Source organism: Falco punctatus, assembly GCF_963210335.1.
Source record: "Falco punctatus genome assembly, chromosome: 6".
Classification (NCBI taxonomy): domain Eukaryota; kingdom Metazoa; phylum Chordata; class Aves; order Falconiformes; family Falconidae; genus Falco; species Falco punctatus.
The window spans coordinates 43,799,270-43,820,654 of record NC_137585.1 but is presented as its reverse complement, the minus strand read 5'-3'; the positions used below and the strand labels follow the sequence as shown (position 1 = coordinate 43,820,654).

Here is a 21,385-nt window from a genome sequence, read left to right as displayed (position 1 = left end):
GAAAAAATCTAGTATTTTTTTAAATTACAGTAAGAATTGTGTCCTCATATTTGTTTCACTTAATCCTTATAGAAAAGCTCATTTTTGGATACTTGGAAATAAATTCCTGAATTACTCTTCTGATAGAAAGGCACTACAACTAGCTTGGACATTTTTTCAGACATTGGCATTTTGAAACAATGTAGCCTAAATAGTGATTTTAGAGAACTGTTTTTGGTAGACTGTGTTAAGAAAGTAATCAAAGAGGTTAGTAAATCGAAGATGGAATACTGTTGAGCAAATGAACACCCCACTCCAGTTTTTTTAGCAAGAATGGCATTTCTAGCTGACAGAACAGGAAACAGTACTTGGTGGTATAATAAGTTGCAAATTTATTAAAAATACAAGAAGTAAATTAATAATGGACATGTGATTGTCCTCATTTTCTTTCGTCTGTTTTTCCCAGTTCCTGTACACTCCCCAGCACTGCTTTTTTGGAAAAAAATAAGGGGATTTTAAAGACAGATTAAAGATCTCTGACACTGAAATGCAGCAGTCTTCGTGTGACAAATATTTTTCAAGCTTACTTCTGGTAATTGTTTTCATGCTGTTTATGTGTGAAAGAGAGCAGTAGATATGATTCCTCTTATGCTTCTGGATGAGACAAGAGAGGTAAAGGCTGCATTTTCAGAGGGAATTATTTCTGCTTTATTGTTTATAGATGCTTTTGCTTAATTTGATAGTCCTCACTTAAGCATGTAATATCCACAAGTCTTGTGAAGTCAGTGGGTAGCAATAAGAGCTTAGCACTTCAGAGATTCTTGACTTTAAATATCTAACAACCATCCACATCTAATATAATTTTTGAGTATGAGGCTATGAGGCTTAGCATAATGCAACAGAGGACTTCTGGTGCCTTTAGAGGACACAATTCTCCACTAACAGCTTGCTTCATTTCTTCACAACTGTGGAGAGTGGCGCTCTGCCACATGGCAAGCAGTTATCTTCCCCCTCCTCCTCTTCCTCCTCCTCCTCCTCTTCATGTCACAGTAACAGGTTCCTGGATTGGCTTGAGGGTCCGCAATCTGTTTCTGTGTCAATGATTTTCTCCCTTCTGCCACTAATATCCTTTAATACTTAGACCAAAGATTTTAATATAGTGAGTCCAGATTAAGTCTTGAGAAGAATAAATTTTGCTGGTTTGAGACCAAGTAAACAAGAATTCCTCCGTTATCAGTTTCTGCCTTTATAGCAAGGTGGTGTTTGTGGTTTTTTTCTTATTCTTTTTTGATATGTTAGCCTTACCTTTATTTTTCAATAGTTTTCCATCAAAACCCTCTTCCTTTGAAGAACTTGCAGTTTAGCAACTGTATATAAGCAAAGAGTAGATGAGAGGGAGTTCCTAAAAGCAGCAACAAACACCTCCCTCTTTGTCTTCAGTATAAAAACCTCTGCAAACCCAGCTGTCTGATGATAGTACAGCATCTGAACCACAGTACTGTTTAGCTTTTTTAAGAGTTGAAATGCTGTGTAAGAAGTGAGAACACTACATTTTTCCTTTGGCTTTGGATAATACCAGGTTTATAAAGAACTTCTGCCTATGTACTGTCTTTATAGGACTTTCTGCCTCTATGTCTACTGACTGACTTGAGATCTGACTGCTAATATGCAGGAATCAGCTGAAAGTTTAATTTGAAACAACCTTTTTGTCTAAAGATATCATGTTACTCCTTAGAGAGTGTTTTCTCATATGCTTTTCAAATTACAGATGCTCAGACAATCCTCTGACATCTAAGTCATTCAAAACAATGAATATTGTACTCATGCTGTTGAGGCACAAAATGTCTTTATATTTCTTCAGGAAATATTTTAAACCAATAAACAGACAAGCAGAACATTCATAATTAAGGCTGCCAATTTGTCCTCAGTTCATGCAATTTTTAAACAAAATGCTGCGTTTATTTTTCTGAAAAGAAAAAGAGAAGTTTGTGCAATTAGATATGAAGCCTGAGATAGCTGCAAAGGAAACTGAAGCTGACTCTTCTGGAATGGCAAGTTAGGGGGTTTATGCAGCGGCTGTCATTGCTGCTGGCGTTCCCCTCCTCCCACAGACTCAAAAACACCCTTGGCCTTTACTCTGAAAGGAGCACTTTTGCTGTGACAAGTTTTTTTAATAACTTTTTTTTTTTTTTAATTGCCACAGGAATGCAACTTCAATCTCCTTTTGAGCAGCAAATTCAGTTTCTCAGATTTGGGTAGTAGTGCTGTTATCTCGACTCCTTTCTTGGTAAGGAAGAAATTGATTCCCTGATAATTATATTCACTTGGAACATAAAACCAAGAACTGTTTCACTACAGTAACTAATATTAATGCTTCTCCTTACCTGAAACAAGAAAAAAAATTGGCCTTAAAAAGGCAATACCCATTTGAAGTCCACTCAACTTCAAGAAGTCAAAGAAAGTAAGTTTCAGTCCCCTTCCATTTTTAATAACCTTACAATTTTTAATTTTCTTGTTTCTCTTCTCCTGTAGTTGGAAAATGAAGCTATACCATTTCCCCTAGCAACACAAAACAATGGAAAGCTGTCTGTGTATACGTTGGAGAAGGTGAAATAATAAAATTTTGTGTTTAGTGACAGAGAATTCTGAATCACTAATCAGTATCAAAAGTGTTTGGTATAAATAATGAAATAGTTCACTTCCTATGGCACCAGGCCTAAAAAATGACAAAATGGGGCAGATCCCCTACACCCATGGAGAGGCCAAGGTCCCTTGCTGATATATGCATATGCAAAACAGCCACCCACTGGAAAAGAGGGCAGTGGAATATCTCCATCCTTCTGGCTTCAATTTAAATCCCTTTTTTTTTTTCCTTGTACAATTTCCTGACTCCCATGATAATTGATTTTATACTCTCTCAGGTATAAATTGCATTATTCTGCTAAATATTTAGGCAACTGTCATAGTACAAGTTGTATTTTATGCCTCTTTATAGTAGAGAGAAATAAAACTGCCTTTCATTTGCTTTCTGTTGATAGTTCCCAATTTTTTAGCTTTACTTTTAGCTTTTCACCCATCTGTTCTCTGATTAGTTTTAAGGGAGCACACAGAATGCTTATGTGTCTATTTACAAATGATGTTCATGCAGTTTTAGTAAGATTAGCAGCAAAGCATTTCCAAAGCAAGTTTATAAAGATAGCATATTTGTAGTGCTAAAGGTGTTAAGCTGGGCATCTTACTGTCCTTAAGATTTATCAGCAGCATTTATGCAGGCATATAATGTATTTCATGAAATCACGAATGGTTTGCAGCCTTCTGTTTGGCTTTCCACATTCTTCGGATTTTAATTTTTTCGATGGCCTATGGAAGTAAGCTATCGTTCTAAAATAGCTGTAAAAGAGCAGTTGGCACCTAATAAAAATGAATACCAAACCTTCCAAATTGCCTGTTCCTAATTGCCCAGAAAGTGTGAATTAGGCTCTAATCCTTTGGGTACTTCACTTGTACTTTACTGCACATGTGAAGGGACCCCAGAGAGTGGTGGATGGTGGCTGGGACCTGGCTGTGCCCTGTGCCACAAGCGGCTGCCCACCATCCCAGCTGTGGCTGCAGCAGCTTCGCTTCATGCACCTTCTGCAGATGCAGCCTCAGCCTGGGCAGCCTCGAGCAGCCTCAAAAGCTCTTACCTTTTCAACTTTCATCATTCTACCAAGACTTTGAAAGAAACAGGGGATGGAATTCGTGAGTGGCCAAATTTTATTAAAAATAAAATACCTCTAGTAGTAAGATGCACCTTGACAGTTCATATCTGTACCAGAAGTACAGAGCCAGAGCATTTAGCTGTTAAAGATCTGGATGTAAATTCAGGTCTTCACTCAGAGCACCTTTTTAAAACCAACACCAACGTGCCCACAGTAGTCTGAAGAATGATTTGGCAGCTCTTAAGCAAAATAAAGAGAAACCACCCATTCAGTGGTGTACTCACCTGCTAGGAAATCATCAGTAAACACCAGAAAATGCCCTAATTATAAAATTTGATAAGGTTTCCATTGTGTGAAACAGTTCAGACTGACACAGGGCTAACAACAGCCCAGACAAGAGAAAGAGAAAATGTCTTGGTACTAATTCTGCAGAAAAGAATCTTGACATGAGTCAGCTATGTTGTGCTGTAGGAGTAAAGGGAAAAAATGGAAAAAAAAGTCATGTGGTATGTGTACATGAATATTGCTTGTGAGATATGCAAAATAATTTTTATAACCTACAACTATAGTCAGCATTCAGAGGGCATCAGCTGGAGTCCTGTTTTGGGTACTGCACTTTACTAAAGATGTAGACCCTAGGAAAAAGCCAGAAGGTAACTCTGAGAAAGACCAGTGAACAAGAAATCATAGTCTGTGAGGAAACACTGACAAAACTGAGGGCTAGAAAAGAAAGAGCTGCACAGAAAGAGGTCTACAAACTACCAAGATTAGAAAATGGACTATCTCGTCTCCTTTTCAGTGGTGGCAGAAGAAGTGAAAGGCTTTGCTGTAGCAAGAAAGCTTCAGGCTGTGGGAAACAAACCTTTCCAACTGCTGGGAAAGGTCACCACACTGCTGCTGGAAGCAGCTGCCTCTGGAGCTGTAAGACCTCTGTCACTGATGGCCCAAAGTACCCTGGGCTTGGCAAGGGTGCCTCAGGAGGGGCACAGCTAGAGCTTACCCTGTCCTTCAGCTCCAGGTGGGAATGGGTGTCTTTGCATCCCTTCCACCTGCAGGTTTCTTCATAGAAGAGAAACTGCAGTTCTTAACCATAAGCTAGATATCATTGCACAAAAGACGTGCGTGGTTAGCAAGTGATGATGCTTGCTTGTTTAGGAAATAACATCAAAGACTCAATTATAAAGAAGATTTTCCTATATTTTTCATAATTCAGAGTTCTGGGATAGATTTTGGTGCCTGGAACAGAAAGGTTTTATGAGGTTGTTATAGGCCCTGTAACTTCTTGGCCCCTTCTCATGATTCACCATTGGCTGTTGCACTCAAGAACCAGACTTCAAGAGTTTAGTCCGGCAGGTTTCTTAAGTAATGTGCAAAACCGTACCGAGTTAAGAGTTCAGACAATATATCTAATAATAAATGGCTTACATTTTAGATATGTCTTTTATTGGAGAAGAAAAGTATTCCCTGCTACCAATTTCAATTCCATGTTACATCCACACTTCTTGGATGTATCAACAAGGTGGATCAAGAAATATGAATGTGCATGTCAAAACCAGTATGTTACCTAATATTTACAGTTAGTGGGTTAGCTAATATTTATGACCATCATATAAGGTATAATTTTAACCCAGAATAATGCAAGCAATAATTTATCTGTAGGATCCTAGAGATTGCTTGTCTCCATTAATCATATCCAAATCTCAAACAGCTGTAAGCACGTTTAGAAAATGTAAAGTTATTCCTAAGAAAAGAGTCAGCACCTGTCTATAGAAATCTCTGTAGGAAAACATGTGAGTTGGAAATTTTACACACCTACTATAAGTAAAAATTATTTAAACTGGATTGAGTTCTGAGTTATCACTATGTTTGGGTGTGAGTAAGGGCAAAATATTTTCAAGTATTCAAACAAATTGAAAATTGTTTTTCTTTTGGTTTGTGCATTTGCTTTTACTGAACTTACGTAGATGTGGAGTTTGGTTCAAATGAATACCTAAATGTTACCTCCAATAATTTCTCAGCCCTTTGCTCAGCAGAAATTAAACAAATGTTGGTATATTTTAAAATCACTGTCTGAACGATTCAAAAGCAGAAATGATCCACTTCTAAAAGACAAATTATTTGCCAAGAATATTACTTGAGTTCAGTGATTTTTGTTGTTTTCTAGTTGCTGCTTTCATCAACATCCCTGTACTTCCATGAGTGCTGCTAAGTTCAGACTAATGGCATATTTTGAGAAGATCACATGGATTGAACATAAAAAGCAGTCTTTCAAATGCAACTTACATACATATAATTTTAATATTAAGATTTATACCATAGGTCCTAGAGACCTGAAATGACAGGTAAGCCTTATTTTCTTGTTACTAGATATATACCAGATAAGAAACACTCTAGTCAAAGAATCAAAAGCTTTACAATCTCAAACTTTCTATTGTTTTGACTTTTCAGATGGCAGAAATATTTTTTCTGGCATACAAACCTGTTATTTGAATTACTCCTAGTACGTTAAAAAGCAATATTATTAGCATAAAAGGGATGCTACCTGCCAAGCAGCCTGTGAATTCTATCTGGCTAATACATTGGACGTTAATTCACTAGCAGTTCCTGGTACTGTGCCTACTCTGATACTCTTCATGTATGGCAATAAAATGAAACTCAGCAGCAACTAACACACAGCAGTATATTACAAGCTACTTCCCAAATATTCCCTACATGAAGAATGTCAGACGAATCCCATGCCAAGGAAAGATAAAGTTTTAGATACTGGAGCTGGGAAATAGTAAATGGTTTCTTACCATTGGTGGAGAAAAATGCAGTATGGACAAAGTCCATGTTATTGAAATTAGCGGTCCTTTTAAATGTGTTCTGCAGAAGTAAATTACAAATCTTTATTAAAATGTATGTGAGCCAAATCTTTTCTTTTTCGGTACATAAAATATCTAGTTACTTTTCCTGTAATGTTTTATTCATACATGATTTCACAGTAGCTTAAATTTTCTAATAGAGCTCCCAAAGTGCATGCTTGTATCCAGATATGTGGTCTCATTTTAGAAGTGCTGAATTCCCACATCTCCCACTGAGCAAACACAACTGTGTTGATGCACAAAATTGACCTATTTATTTATGGTCTTATCCGACACCCTCTGAAATTAAGGAAAATACCCAATTCCCTTGTGTGCAGAAAGATGAAAGAGTTTGCTAGAGTCCTTTAATTTTAGGCATCTACTCATACAAAAGCTTGTCAATAGAACCTTCAAAATGCAAAAAGAAAAATTTGGTAGAAAATTTTGGGTTTGCAGGAAAACATTTATTTCTGATCATTGACACTTATTTTGGAAAATGTATTTCTAAGTCTTTTCTACCATAATGTTTGTTGATAAAGAACAGTGCGAAAATACCTACACATGACAACGTTTTTTTTTGGAATACTACAGAAAAGTTTCCTTCCAGCTGATTTGGGAGAAAAAAATAATATCTTATTCTTCAGTGTTCTATCATAAGGCAAAAGAGGTGTATCTACATAATGAAAATACCCTTGAGTAAACACACTATAATATTCAAGCTATTTTCATATCTCAGCCTATTAATGCAGGCAGCTTTCTCACGGCCTCTCATATAATCTATTTATACTGTGTCTGTCTGGACAATATGTGACTGAGAATGGTATTTATTTTACTTTACTTCATACTGAGAAGCGTTCATTGCCCTCTTAAATAAGCATTTAGAACTTCCTGCTTCTTTTGGAAAAAAAAAAAAAAAAAAAAAAGCTTTCTTTTAAATTATGTGCAAAGCTGAATGAATTTGGAGGAAAAAAAATGCCTTGCTTACTGAATAACTTGCTCCAAAGAGCAGTATTATTTGTTAAGTACAGCAAATAAAATTTTGTCAAATAAAGTGAATAAATACTTGAGTAACAAACCTTATAAAACCCCCCAAACAGTGCATATCTAATAAACAATTTTTTGCCTGCTAATTTATGAATTCCCATGAGCCTTGTGCTTCCCTCTGGGCCCATCCTAGATAAGCTACACAAGCTTTTTGACATGCCTGTGATAGCCTTTACTCTTCCGCTCTTGTCATACCCTGCATAACCCTAGAACTACACCCGGGCAGCCCAGATGAAATGGTCAGGTAAAGCCCTGTCGGGCAGCTGTCTGTGAGCAGCCAGGTTGTTTTCAGGGGCCTCTGTGCAACATAGAAGCTTGGAAGGAGTTTAGTGCTTAATGATATTATTTCAGTGTTCAATCCACTATACCTTTCATTGAGAAGTTTTTTTAAAGCCCATTTTTTAAACTAACAAACTCTGAACATAGTATTTGCCTTGTAACAATACCAGTTCCTTTTTCTAGAAGTGACTGAAGAAATTTCTCAGCATGAAAGTAGAAAGAAGTATTACCCTGTGGGAGTGTTCAAGTGTACATATTTCTTAAGTCTCATTGGTGAATAATGGGAAAAGATGTCAGAAAAATGTATGTGCTAGGGGAGGAAAACTTTAAGTGATTCAGTCTGGTGAGCAATAGGCATAGCTTGAATTTCAATCTTTCTCTATCTAGCATTTTCCTTTCCCCTTTTTTCAGTCTTACGTTTTTTATTTTCCTCTTTAATTTATTTAATACTTTTATTTATTCACATTCAGTCTTATACAATTGACATTTCTTTTTCACAAGAAATAGTAATTCCCTGATACCACTCATTATTTAGAGCACTATGTGCTAGACAAACTTTTCAGATATTCAAGGGATGCACATTTTTGCATACTGGAATGTCTTGCATTTAGTGGCATTTAATACAAAATATAACAAATATAACCACTTTGCCTTTTCATATGCAGCCTCCAAGAACAGCTTTCACAAGAAAATATCTGGATTTCAAACAGTCTCTTCAGTGCCAGAAAAAACCCTGCTGTCTATACGACTCTACAGTCCCGTTGAGCTGCAATTTTAGAGTTGCCTGGCTATTCTTTCATGTCTACAAATCACATCATTGTGTGTCCCAGTGTTAATATGTTCCCTCAGTAACTGGTTCACGCGAAATGGATTGCTATAAAATTTACATCCACATTTTTATTGTACCAGTGAAGAGGAAAACCCAGGCATTGCAAATTTACTCCATATTTTTTGCTACAGACACATTAAAAGATAGGAATCTTTTGTTTGGACCGAATTAAACAAAGTGCAAGATTTCTCTGAAATAATATGTACTTCCCATGAAATGTTTACAAATTATTTCTGCAAGGGTAAAAAGAAGTAAATCAGTCCAATTTAAATGCCTGCTGTAAACCTGGTTATAGTAGGTTGAACATAGCCTTATATTAAATTTTAATCTATAATATTTACACCAAACTGAAGAAATCCAGGTCTGCAGTCCCTGAAGGAAAATAGTAATTTTTGTGCACAACTTCTTCTTGCACACTCTCAGAAAGATCTGCTACTCCAAACATTTGAAGTAGATGTCCAGTTTCATCCATGCTCTGTTAAATGCAGAACAGTGTTAAGAAATAACATCCAGATTATAAGTATATTTTTGTTGCTGATCTCTTACTCTGCCTCCAAGATGCAATGGAGTTTGGCTTCAATCAGATCAGAGCTGCTTTTGCTGGGTTCTACTAGCACTAATTGATGTGCCCACACAAACAGTACAGAAAAACAGACAAAAGCAACTGAAATAAAATATTTCTAACCCTAGTTTTAGGATAGATTTCAGAGCTTTGGTACTGATATTCACTGTCAGCCCTGAAAAGGGTATTTATACATTAGTCTTTCAATGGCTGAACTCACATTTATTGGTTCAGCCAATCCTGAAGTCTACGGAAAAGCCGGGAATTTAAGATGTTCACTTTTTACACTGTTTTAACCAGATGCGTCAACTCTTCCTTCTTGTTTCGGAATACGTAGTCACCTTTGTTTTTAGAGAAGCTGTTTGTTTTGTTTTGTGAACTATTTTGTTGGATTCTGAAGTAGGAGCATTATCCACTTGATATGAATCTTGTTTCATTACTCTAAGTCAGGTAGTTGAATACTGTGAGGGAAAGCCAGGCATTCAAATAATCCACCTCGCAATTCTTTACAATGTAATTATAATGCCATCAAGATGTAGAAATCCTTGGCAAGCTCCATACTTCTCATAGAAAGTCAGTGTCATCATTCTTCCACAAAAGGGGAAACGAAGCTACAAAATGTGATAATCTGAGATAATTTCTAATTCTCTCATGGTAGGTAGTATGGTGCCTCTGTATTGAATATGAAGGTGGAGGTTTGCCATTTTTCATATCTTTTGAAGACATGTAAGACAATAAAACAGTGACAAGGATTTGTTAAAAAAAAAAAAAGGCTGTTCGTCCAAACCCAGGTTTTCCTTTCAATTTGTAAAGGCTAGAAATAAGAAAAAAGTTTTAATTGCTTTCAAGGAAAAGGTAACTAAACCAAGAGTCAATCCTTTTGAAAATTCTTTAATGTCAAAAAATATCTCCACAAAGATAAAAGAAGACTTTCTAGTGTAGCAGACAAGGCACAGAGGATGATTGTGTCACTCTTCTAGGCTCTGATGAAACTCGCATAAAGTATTAGGTACCCCATTTTAAGATTAAATTAAGAGAATCTGTTGGAGAATAAATGAATCATCAGAGGATTGGGAAAAAAAGTGTAACAAGAGAAAGAGTTAGAGGATCAGCAGTTGTTCAGAGAAATCTTAGGGAGGAAATGATGACATTCTTCAAGTACGCAAAAGGTTGCATCAAGAAAACTGCGATGAGTTGTCCCACAAGAAGTAGAACAAAGAGTAAGTGGTTTAATTTGCAACAGAGACTTGTCTTTGATATTGGGAAAACCTTAACAGCTACAAGTAAGACTGACTAACGGTCCAGAGCTGGGGAGCAGAGGCCTTCTGGATATGCCTGGGCACAGGGAACATCAGAAACGGCCACAGGGAGAACCAGCATGTCTGAGAGGTATTTAACTTGATGCTGCATCACAGCAGGAAGATGGACTAAATATTCTTTGTTCTCTCTTCTACATTGCTATGATTAGTGTGATTATTCCTGCTGCACTTTGTCACAAGCTTGCAGTGCAATACCACTACTGAGAGAACGTGTGCTGGAGCTTCTGCTTCACAGGCATAGCATGCGGTTTATATACTATGAGGCGCTGCTGTTTTATCAGCTCAAGAGCCTATCAGCATCAAGAGTGCTTGTTGCATTTGTGTCTACAGATTTTACAGACTTGCATCCCATGGAACTTACGTGAAATTAATTGTGTTATCTTACTTTACATAGAATATACTTTTTCTCTGGAAATTAATGAACACTGAAAGAAACCACGCCATTACACTTGGCAACCCTGTAAACAGTATGTCACATTTACTATGTAATATATAGCTGGTTTATGACTAATGTACCTTTAAATACAAGAGATGTGGGACTCCAATTTGCAGTCACTTTTACTGAATTAAATAGGAATAAAATAAATGTGCTTTTATAGAAATGACTCAAAACCCAAGAGAACCAAATAATGAATGAGATTCTTTCAACAGAATTTTTACATGAAAGTCAACATAGAACAGAGCTCTATAGTAAGAATTTAATTTTCTGTTAATTTTCCATTTCATTGTTAGCTGATTTAAAAATACTATACAAAATCATTTTTCTTTATATTAAATACCTTTTTCATACACACAATTCAGACAATCAGGTTTCCTATGTAATGATTTTTTATCTTGTTCTCTTCAGAGCTGGATGATTATAAAGACAAGCAAAAGGATATTCTGATAAAACAATTTAATTCTGAAGCTTCGAAATAAAAATACACTTGTATATTAAGCCATTGCTCATGGTGATAGAGAATATCCTTGTGTCCAGTTACTGCCTATATTGAGTACACTTCTCCAAAAGCAGAGACTGGAAGAATTAAGAATCTGATGCACAGTTTTCTGTGCCTTCTGTAGTTGATGGGTCTTGCTACCTCTTGAAGTTTGGGAAAGCTAACACAGAAATCCAAAATTCAGTTAGCAGTAGATCTAAACCGAAATCAAGCTTTTACACTTAAGATAAGCCTAGAGAAGTCTGGGCAAAGGGCACACTGTAGATCAGAGAGTGGTAAAACTGTTGCATATGTCACATCAGTCACATCTGTTCATCAGCTTTATACAAACAAAACGAAACTAGGAAAAAAAGAGGGTAAATACTCTGGATGTCTAGAAATGTCATATTTAATTAAGTTCCATTTTGTACTAATTTGCTTTATGATTACCAGTTGCCCTGATTCAAGAGTTTATAGTCACCGGAATCGTAAGGTCACCACAATATTTTTTAGTCATACTTAGCACCCAGCATAAGGTTTATCTCTCCTCAGTATCAAACAGCAATTCCTTCTCCTTTAGAGTATAAAAAGGCAAATCCCTACATGAACATCACTTTTTAAATGGAAAAGATTAAAATAAACACTTAAACATTTGTTTTGGTGAAAAATGGGAATAAGTAAAAGGCAAAATTCACATTTTTTTTCAGAACAGTCTGAGCAATTCTTAGACTGGCAAGGAAAATAAATTGAATCTACAATAAATATTGTACAAACTTTCATAATAAAGCAGTAATTTGACTCTTTTTCCTTGATGAAAGATATATGACATTATTTTTAAAAGTCTTGGACCTGAAATACAAGAATGTGAATTTTAATTTTCTAGAGCCACTGATCTTTTATTTTAAACAGAAGGTCATATTATGGTTTCATTTACAAAAGAAAAAAAAAATATCCTGAGGTATAATCTTATAGGTGAAGCCGTAAAAAAAAAAAAACAAAACCAAACTCAGACAGGCTCAACCTTCTTTCAAGATTCAAAGAATACTTTTTAAAGCTACAAAATACATTTTGCTGTCTCCAACAGTTACATTTCATACATTTTTTACTTTTTTAGTGCCACCAATTTTGTTCTCCTTTAATCTAAACATACAATAATAAATTATCAATTCACTATTTGAAAAAGAAACTATATGAAGAAGCTGCTTGCTTTGGAAAATAGCACCAAATTCTCTCAATGAACAGAGAATCTGAGGAGTTATGGGGAGACTTGCAGGAAAGAAGAGGGAATTTCAGTAGATGGTAGGAGCTCCATAACTCTGTATGAAATTCATATAAAATGGCTGGCCAGTAACCGTTTTGGAGAGGATTTAGAACATACTGAGAAATGAAGTTATGTAAAGTGGTGGCAAGGGGTGAAATAGCGATCTGCCCCCAGAACAACACATTTTGCTGTTGTTATAGCAGAATACTTGAGCTCATCAGATGGATCAGGCTATTGGGCCTCTTGTCCCAGCAATGCCATCGCCTGCATGTCCTGGTAACACTTACAACAAACAGTATAAGAGATCCCAGTGGCTTCAGGTGACCTCAAGTTTAGAAGTTCAAGGCCATGGAACAAAATAGAAATGTATTAATCTTAACCTAAGTAACCCTAATTTGCCCCTTTAAACTTGCTGTAATCCATAATCCAGAGGTTTATTCTGTTGGAGGCAGGGGAATGCAATGTCTTTGGTAGCCAGAAGGAGAAGTGAGATTGCAAAATGGACTCTTTGTAAACTGCACAGGTTTCTGTCCTGGATGTGCACTTAACAAGTAGATTATGATTATTAGATAGGCACTGCAAACCAAATAGCAGGTGTCCTTTAGGCTAAAAGATAACCTAAATTATAGTCATAGTTGGATAAGGGGAAAAAACCACCACATTAAAGCCACAAAAGTAAGGCTTGCAAGAGGCCTGAAAGATTCTACAAAGACCTCTAAATCATCAGAATTTATTGGCTGTATTTTTAAAACCTGTTTTACTCTCTTCTATCCTATAATTTGCCTAATTTTTTTTTTATCTCTGTGACTTAATTCTGTTGCTTCTTTTGCCAAATGTTTCTCCTTTTAAATTGACACAAAAATGGCGTTGCAGGCTGTGAAGGGGTTACATAGAGTGTGAACTCCCACTCAGACAGCTGAATTTTCTAATTGTGACTGAAAGATAGGTAAATCCTCTTGCAGAGCTGATTCGAACAATTTTCAGGAGACACAGGGTTCAGGAATACAGTGGAAGACCTTTAACAACATGACAAATGACTGTTCCAACCTGTCCAAGTCTCAAGATCCAATTTGCAGTGGTTTTGATTTTATAAATGAGGAACAGTCTCTGAATATATTTTTGCTTGGAAGCATATGTGTGGATTCTTCAGAGGCAAGCTTTCCATCTTGTTACAAAAAGCTGATACATTCATTTTGAAATATCCTTTTTAATTTTTACATGCAAGGCAAAATAATTCCATCCTTAAATTTAGTTGGTAGATTCAAACTAGTTCAATATACTGATGTTTTAAAAATTATTAGTTGGTGTGGATGCCTGGCTGTTTTCTGTGGCCATCCTCCAGTGTGTTATGCAATACCTGATTTTCAAAAAATGCTCTTTGAAAATCAAATCTATTAGAGGTATTTTGAAAAAACTGTTAGTCACTTTTCCAAATCTTGACTTAGATCTCTAAGGGTTTGGGTTCCTGGTATATTATGATAGATGAAGATGAGTCAAGAAATCCAATGGCTAAATTTTGAAATACCATAAATCACAGGATGCAGAAATTTCAATAAGATGGTATGATTTATGTCTCCTGGGGGTGTGTCCCAGCATGCTCATAAATTCATCTATTAAGTACAGAGATCTAAAAAAGAAAACCAACAAAAAAACCCCAACCAAAAAACCAGAAGTGAGACAAATAAGTGCAAACCAAGTATATTCATAATCAAAGCATAGTTTAACCTGTGTGTTATCCTTTAAATTAAAATGTAGCTGGTCTTTTTGGAACAAACTTTTGTTCCAAATGGTATGGAACAAAGAAATAACTGTAAAACAAGTTGTAAAGAAGGAAATAAAACAATGAATAATGTAGAAAAAGAATTGCCTTCATTTTTTCTCATCACCAATAGAGTAAACATTCCACTGTAACTGATTAGTTGAAGGAACTGCAATCACATTAAAAGTTTTTACATGTAGAATTAAAAGCTGTTTTGTTTAGAAAACCTCACCATTTTATCTAGGTTGACTATGGAAAATTACTGGTGATGAACATCAGTGCAATTAATTGGTTAAAGCAATCCTTTGAAGAGCTTATTTACAATAATAAAAGTACAATTTGCTTTCAATAGTAGAAAGAAAGCCCGTATCTGGTTAATGGCAAGTTAAAGTGAATGACTCTTCAAATGCTTAATGAAAAGCAATGGGTATTTTGAAGTGTTCTCTGAACATCACTCTAACCTAGAAGTATTTAATGGCCAATGCCCCTAATCCCCAGCAATGTTGGAAGTGGAAGATATCTGATTCTATATTGATAGAAAAATATTTGAAACATATTCAAGACTTTTTTAATTCTGAGTCATGATAGTGGGAAAATGAGTTAAAAAGGTTTCTACTGCCCTTTTTTGTTAAATTTCATTTTGCCCTTCTTCAAGATGCTTGTATTCTACTTTTCCATGTCTTCGAATCAGGTAAAATTTGAGTACAGTGTATAGTGTTCTTATGATCACCTCATCCTGTATGCTAGAGATCATCTGTGCTATCTGACCTCTGCTCCCACATCATTATTTTTCTTTATTATGTTTTTAAATTGAATCAAATGCAGTGAGCTACTTCAAAGGTCCAAGAGTTACAAAAAGGACATAGTTTTCATTTGAACCCCACAGGGCACGCCCTGTTTAGACAGGGTTGGTTCTGATGAAACTCATCACCATCTACCTTAAGATTCTCTTTATAGTTCCTCTTTATAGTGATGTCACATAATCTGAACAAAACTAAGTTTTGTGATGTCATTGCTTATATCTTCAAAGTAATCATTTCGTATGTTTAGCTGAAGTTAGAAATTATTTCCTCAACAGATTGCCAACATATCAAAAATGAGCATTTTGATACAGACACACAGACACAAATCCTACTGTAAAGGTCCTTTTTTTCTATTCCAATCCTTTTTTTAGGACTTCCCTCAGTAATACAGTCAATAGCTCCCTCTGAAAAAGTTTACCCTCTGTGATGACTAAATTGGAAATCAAGGATGACTTGGCTATTCACATGTTTTTCATAATCTGGGAATAGGCTGTTCAGAGCTGCACAGGATGTGTCTCATTTTGAATGCTGGTTCATAACCCCTGACTAACAGAGGACATACAAGGAGTATAGTTCCAACAGTTGCATGAATTACTGTCATCCTTTTCTAGGGCATTGTGTAATCCAGCTGGGATGACAAGGCTTGTCCAAAGCATGATCTCAGGGCCATCAAAATGGGAATTAAAGGTTTGGATTTCTCATCTGAACCTTGAAAACGGTTGGACTCCAACTCAAGATACTGCAAAATACAAAGAAAGGCCAAAATCTGATGAAACAGCTGCTTACTTGAAATTTTATATCCTCTTACCTAAATGAATCCTCTCCTCTCCAGTCATTACTCCATCTTTCATGACCCACATTCCCAGTGACAGTCTTTCCTGGGAAGATCTCTTCCACAGGGAGCTGTAGCCTCCTGGTAGCTTTGGTGAGGGACATCTGCCAGCACACTCTTTCCTTCGTGTAAGAGATTTTCAAGAGGGCTGGAGACTGCTGACATTCTCACAGAAGCCAGGCAGGAACAAAATATAATGCTGTCTGTCACTGAAACACAGCATATGGAGCACCTGAGTGCTAATACAGAGGTATATCAGTGTGTATGATAGCAAATGTTTTCTGCATATGGTTTCTTCATCATTAATTAAAATTGAAGAGGTAAAGTCAAAGTGAGGTTCAGGTGTCTTTGGTCCATTATTGCTTTTTCTTTTCTCTCACCCTTTGTTTCTAGCATGGCTAGTAGCTGGGAGGACTCATACAAAGTCTAGTTTTACCAATTTACTGCATTTTTGAGGGAAAGAGGTAACAGTGATCCCAAAATGCCCATCTACACTACAAAAATGTGAGGAATAGTTAGGAACAGGCTTCCTCCTCAAGATGGAAGTTAAGTTTGGAGTGTGTGAAATGGTAAGTAGTAAGGCTACATTGATATGTGTTTAGCTCCTGCAGCTTCTGGATACATCTGGACAAAACAGTTTGATTCAGGAGAGAATAGAAATGCCAGCAGAAAGGTAAGCCAGTGTCAAGTACAGAAACAGATTGGCCTTTCCAAAGAGAAGAGAACAAAGCAAAGGACATGATCATGTCAGATACTGCAGCTGAGGACAATTTGAATCTCTTTCCTCGAGTGACCCTTAGATCCCACAGACTCCCTTCAGAAGACAGCAGGGAGATGACTGTGAGGGATACACAGTACATGCATGCTCTTGTGGAGTGGGAAAGGGAGAGAAGGGAAGACAGACAGTGATGGAAGAGACTACTCCACTAAAGAGAGGGCTCTCTTTTTTGCAGATTGGTTGCATTTTGTTCAGTTTTATAAGAAGTGCTTTCACAGCCACAGAAAAATAATGCTACTGGTAACACATGTCCAGAATCTGAGACACTGGTCCTTTTGATCTGTAGAAATGTCAAAAAGTTCAGGACTGTAATTTCTGAGGTCACAGAACACTGAAGGAAACTTTGATTCTCAGAATATCCAGAAATTACATTACTGTCTCTTTAGCTACTTGTCAGCCTGTGCCTGGGTCAATATTTACCTGGATCAATGTTTACTAAGCATGGGTCAATATTTACTCGCATTTTTAGTAGAGGAACTCCATTGCTATGGTAAAGAACAGATTACTACAGGTGACTGGAAGAAATTATTATGCATGGTATAGAAAGGAGATGAGAGACAGGCAGTATGCATGGTATAGAAAGGAGATGAGAGACAGGCAGTAGTGTATTTGAGAACACAGAGGATACCATGCTAGGGAGCTAGGAAAGCCCAGGCGTGAGGTCTGAAGATAGAGAAGGTGAAGACGGCCCCTGAGAGGCAGCCAAACAGGGGATCTGGTTTCATCCATTCCTGATGGGATTGTCACTTACCTAGCTGGTTCATGAGCACTTTGAGGCAGATTTGCCTGCCCCTCTTCCTTACCACAACGACCACAACAACACTAACCAGTCTCTGATCATCAAAGCTGGGATCTATTAGAAGGCAGCCCAAGAAAAATGCCTTTTTCTGTAGTGGAAACTTAGAATGAGGAAGAGCCTGAACCTCTGGGCCACCATGTTCCTGCAGGACAGATCCTGTCCTCCTGCTTTGCTTTTCTTCCATAACATTCTTGATTGAAGTAAATGCTCCCCTTTATTTTTTTCCCCAGGCTCCCTAAAATAAAGCCTTTCTTCCCACCCCCAGGGGCAGATTATGTCAGCTCCCCATCCTTCTGAGGAGCCTGCAACCTGAGCTGCAGCACTGGGCGCCTGCTGGACATACCTCTCTCCCAGCCCAGTCAGGGGCTCCAGGAGCTTTTCCCTCAGGCTGTGTTTGCTCCTCGCAGGGCAGCCACTCACCCCTTCCTGCAGAGGCTTCCCTGGACCCAGGCGAAGCAGTCAGCAGCAGGCAGGCTTCCTGTCTCCTCTCCCACCCCTGCTCTTTGAAAGGTCCACAAAATAAGCTGTGAGCAAATGAAGCAGATGCTATCCATCAAAATTTAATAAAAAGACTGTTATATAAATAACATTAGCATGCAGTTGCCTGTAACTTTCTGGGAATCAGTATTTGGAGCAGCATGTAGCCCTGTAAGTTTGTTAAATTGGAGTAATAAAATCATACAGAAACCAAGATTGTTCTAATCATGATTTTTTTTATATTGACTAAGCTGCAGTCAAAGTAGGTCAGACTGGGAAGGAGAGCTTATCGATGCTGGGCCCTGTGCATGGTCATGGGCCTTAAAATTACAGAATGACTTAAATGTTGTAGTTTAGTTGTTTTTTTTAAAAAAACAACCTTGTTTATCTTCTGAGTGTCATAGCAGGGGGCAAAGAGTGAGGTTAAAGGAGTACTTGTATCAGACCTACATACCCATAAAAGCACACAAAAACGGGCTACTGCACCAATGTTCAGACTTGAAAGTCCTCTCCCATTCATTGAGATGCTCTGTCCTCCACATACTCCACTTTGCATTTCAGGAGGGCTGGGATCCATAACAGGTACCTCTACTGCCTCTGGGCATTGACAGGTAGTGCGTTTCCATAATCTCTAAAGGTAGTAACACCTTCCCTCTGAGTTTCTTGGGATGGGCTTTATTACAGAAAACATAGGAAAATTCTTCCTCTACAGGCAACAGTTCCTCTGCAGGCAGACTGGGAGCCCCCACCTCAGGTCCACCTGCTTCCACCTTGATCTTGATGTCTTTGTTTGATTCTCCCTAATGCCTATCACAAAAAAGCAGAGATGGCTGTCCATCTCCTCATGTGCCTCCAAAGAGATGACTAAGCTATTAAATTATAGCTTATATTATATTATAAAATAAAATAGCTTATATTATATTATAAAATATAAAAACACCTTTCAACCCCATAACAGATATCAGAACAAATGTATTACGATTTTACTGGGAAAGTATATGAATGGGTTTTGTGAAGCAAACTGACAACAAGTTTACCCTGACCTGTTCCTCATCAAAATCTTGCTTTGAAATGTTTTTAAACACCAGATGCAGCTGGTAACGAAGGTTCAAATAACTGACATTACTAAGATGCAGCCAAGATTTCAGCAAGCCTCATGGCGACACTTCTAGACAAAGATAAGTCTTTGTTTTAAGCATGAAAGCTTGGAACAGCACTAACCATATGTAGAAAAATGTGACAACAAAAATCATTAGCAGTCTTGCATCCAGTGGAGAGGCAGGGGAAAGAAGTTAGCTCAAGGATTGGGAGTGGGGGTGGGGGACGGGGAACAAATGATCCTTAACTTTTAGAGTGAACTATGTAAAGAAGCTGTAATGTAAGGTGTCTGATTACATCTTTGTGCTACACTGACCAAGACTAGCAGTCAATTATTCTACCATGTTTTCTTCCATCAAAGGAGAACAATTATAAGAGCTGTTTTAATGGCTCTTCTTGAAATTAAAAAAAGAGAACAGCTAAACTTTCCAGAGTTTATTGTGTTTCTAAAAATTTGGTGTTCTTTTAAACATCATTTCACATATTACAGGCTTTAGTTTCAGATTTGCACCTGGTCTTAGCCTGGGGGCAGGAATAAAAGGATACAAGTCAAAACACAGAGGCACAAGCCTCCAGTATATGGATAGGACAGCTAACAGAAGACTGAAGCTACACATGTTCACAATGTGTTTGGATTACTAAATAAATAGTAATTATTGTATTTGCTCTCCTTTCAGTTTGCTAGACTTTTAAAAATTTTCAGGAATAGAAAAACTGTATTTTATCTTCTGTTGATTTTTGCATCAGAACAGAAATTACTAAAATAAAATACAAATCTGAACAGAGTCAGATATATTTTTCCTTTCATGCTTTAAAAAATCTCCACTGTCTTAAAAAAAACCACCCCCCCACAAAAAACCCCACCCCCAAAAAAACCAGTTAAAGCTAATTTCCCCTCTGTCTTGCTATCCTGGAGAGAAAGTAGTAAAAACAGCAGTTTTATATAAAGCAGTTCTAACCACAAATGTTAGAATCGTTCTACTAATGAAAACATGTTTTTCATATATATCAAAAACATGCTGTAGTTTGAAGAAATACAGAAAAACTCTATTATTAGACAGGATAATAGTGTATTACACTGTGTATTACTTGGTTTGACAATCATTATAGCATAAGCAAAGGCAGGTTGATATCTGTTTAAATAGTTTTACCTAAAGCTACCCCTTTTTTCTGATATTAATCTCCACTTTGACTAACTACAAGATTAATTTATATCATTTCCTTGAATTACAGATACTGTAAACAAGAGGAACAGCCAAACATTTTTCTCAGTAATGAGTCAGAAAAAAAACCCCATAGTTAAACCCAAGAAAACTTTCCTAAATATATGTTATAGGGATATAAATAAGTAAGATGAATTACATCTAAGCATCTGTCTTATAGTGTACAAGTAGTTTGGGATTCTAAACAGATGAAAAAAGAAATAAAGCAAATGAAAAAGAAAAAGGAGGAAAAGAAAGCAAAAGAGCTGATAAAGTTTCTGGCTACAATACAGGAGACATATCATTACCATATGATCTAATGTGGGTGTCAGCCTGGATTGTGTTCATTGAGAGAAACCTTATTTTATAACTGTGCTATGGAATAGAAGCAGGAGGGTTTTCCACCAAGTGACAGTCACTGAGCTGAACTTACCCCCTCCTCCTTTCCACACCTGCAAAGCCTTTTGCTTGGGTTGAATATTTAGTTTAATTACATCTCAGCTTTGAGAGCTCCTGTTGCAAATCCCTGGATTAAAAGGTACGGTTTTCAGTAATTCTCCTGAATTATGCTGCACTAATAAAACTTCGGGCAAGTCTACGGCAAGAACTAGTTGAATTTTAGGAGAAGTAAGGAAAAAATCCTACTAAATGTTTAGCAATGTTAAGTTCTGTATCCAGCACTTTTGTTTCTTGGGAACATGAGAATGCATTCTCAGGGACTGTGCGGATTTCCTACTGTTTATTTGACTGTTCTGTCTCTTGTTTTGATTTGTATAAGCACTGCTATAGTCCTTTCTTTTTCCTTATTGTAAATTTTTGCAGCAGTATATTCTCTGTTTGCAATCCAGTGTTTAGAATTGGTGATGTAGTGAGTGTAAAACAGTGCGTGAGTTCTTACATTTC

General features: G+C 36.9%; 1 protein-coding gene and 1 long non-coding RNA gene across 4 annotated transcripts in view; one reads left to right on the top strand and one right to left on the bottom strand.

Moving 5' to 3' along the window:
• Positions 1-347: 347 nt before the first annotated feature.
• Positions 348-19,058, bottom strand: LOC308065439. 2 transcript variants are annotated; one of them, XR_013928769.1, is made up of 3 exons: positions 18,049-19,058; positions 16,105-16,337; positions 348-10,051 (listed from the first exon to the last, which is right to left on the bottom strand). It is a non-coding gene; the product is annotated as an uncharacterized lncRNA (long non-coding RNA). The 2 variants fall into 2 exon arrangements; XR_013928770.1 differs by lacking the exon at positions 16,105-16,337.
• Positions 10,478-21,385, top strand: part of DCN (decorin) — a 50,314-nt gene continuing 39,406 nt past the window's right edge. Inside the window, exon 1 of one of the 2 annotated variants that reach the window (XM_080391410.1) lies at positions 10,478-10,626. The gene's annotated coding sequence lies outside the window, so the exon portion shown is untranslated. Of the gene's footprint in view, positions 10,627-20,806; positions 21,021-21,385 lie in introns of those variants that run through there. The other variant, XM_080391409.1, reaches the window with a different exon arrangement.